Source organism: Echinops telfairi, unplaced genomic scaffold (assembly GCF_000313985.2).
Source record: "Echinops telfairi isolate 266 unplaced genomic scaffold, ASM31398v2 ScPeMD7_3509;HRSCAF=4178, whole genome shotgun sequence".
Classification (NCBI taxonomy): Eukaryota; Metazoa; Chordata; class Mammalia; order Afrosoricida; family Tenrecidae; genus Echinops; species Echinops telfairi.
Window position 1 is genome coordinate 10,300,643 of NW_022107407.1, and position 1,991 is coordinate 10,302,633.

A 1,991-nucleotide genomic window follows, 5' to 3' on the forward strand; every position below is an offset into this window, starting at 1 on the left:
GGGGGGGTGGGGGGGAGGAAGCATTTAAGAACTAGAGGAAAGTTATATGGTTCATTGTTGCTACCCTGCACCCTGACTGGATCATCTCCTCCCCACAACCCTTCAGTAAGGGGGTGTACAGTTCCCTACTCATGGGCTTTGATTCTCCACTCTGTAGTCACCCACATTTACGATGATATGTTTTTTTGTTCTTTGATACAGGTATCAAAGATCCCTTCTACAGCTTGTTGTCACACAGGCTGGTGTGCTTCTTCCATGTGGAATTTGTTGCTTCTGAACTATATGGCCACTTGTTTTATCTTCAAGCCTTTAAGACCCCAGACACTATATCGTTTGATAGCCGGGCACCATCAGCTTTCTTCACTACATTTGCTTATGCACATGTTTGTCTTCAGTGATTGTATCAGGAAGGTGGGCACCCACTGATATGATTTTTAGTTATTTGATGTCTGATAACTAGTCCCTTCTACACCTTGTGGTCAGACAGGCTGGCGTGCTTCTTCCATGTGGGCTTTGATGCTTCTCAGCTAGATGGCCTCTTTTTTATCTTCAAGCCTTTGAGACCCCCAGACACTATATCTTTTAATAGCTGGGCACCATTAGCTTTCTTCACCACATTTGCTTATGCACACATTTTTCTTTAGCAATCGTGTCGGGAAGGTGTGCATCATGGAATGCCAATTTAATAGAACAACGTGTTCTTGCATTGAGTAAGTACTTGAGTGGAGGCCCAATGTCAATCTGCTGCCTTAATACTAAACCTATAAATATAGGCACGTAGATCTATTTCCCCACCCTCCTATATAAATGTATTTACATATGTACACGCCAGTATTTAGACCTCTATACATACCCTTTGTCACCTAGTTCTTTCCTCTATTTCCTTTTACTTTCCTCTTGTCCCACTATCATGCTCAGCCTTCATTTGAGTTTCAGTAATCTCTTGGTTACATTGTCCTTGCTGAATCCCTACCAGGCCTCTCACACCCTTGTTGCCACTGATTTTTGATCACTCGTTGCTTCCCTGTCCCTGGGTTTGTCAGACCACCTCCTTACCCCTGCCTCCCCCTATCCCATGTCTCCCCGGAACCATTGGTCCTGTTGTTTTCTCCAGACTATTCATCCAGCCTATCTTATCTAGATAGATCTGTAGAGATAATAATATGCACCAAAAATCAAGCCATAGCAAGATAGGTAATGAATGCGAACATAGTGATCACAACAAAAAAGAAAACAATGACCCACAGAAGGAAAAATTAAAAGAAAAAAATTTTAAGAGAGAAAAACCCATAAATAGATCAATGACTAATTTTTTAAATCTCTAGGCGTGTCCTTCAGTCAGGCCCGATGGGGTGACATTCTCTGGCCCCAGAGTCTGTCATTTGTACTCCCTTGGGGGCTCTCTGCTCTGCTCCCATGGTTGCTCTGCCGCACACTTTTAGTGGTTTGCCTTGGTGTCCCAGGATCAGTATGGGGCAGTCCCGACACTGAGTCTCCAGTGTTGTTCCCCTTAGGGCTCTGGGCCAACAAGTGACGTCGTGTCTTGTAGTGGGATCAGCCACATTGTCCACTCTGTGCATTGACTGTTCAGAGCAGGGATATCATCCTCCAGGCCTGGTGGGCCAGGATGTGCTCCACTCTCTCTTCCTACCCCTTCATTTGCTCCCATGTGCTCTGATCAGACATGACCCTCTCGCCTAGCTGCAGCTTCAGTGCTGTCCTCTAAAGTAAATTCTTCTGCGGGGAGGGACAGTTGTCCATGTAGCTGGTATGGGGGCTGGGCCCACAGGCCCCTCCCCTGGCTCCCCACTCCTTGCCTGCACACAGCATTCATCTGGCACTGGCTTTAAGTCTGGTCCCTCTTGCCCTGTGGAGACACAAATACCCCTTGGGTGGGTCAGTGCCCTATTCCCCCACCACACATCTTTTTTTCCTTTCTTTCCTTTTTCCTCCCTCTCTGCCCCCTTTTTAGTTGGCTACCATATGTACCC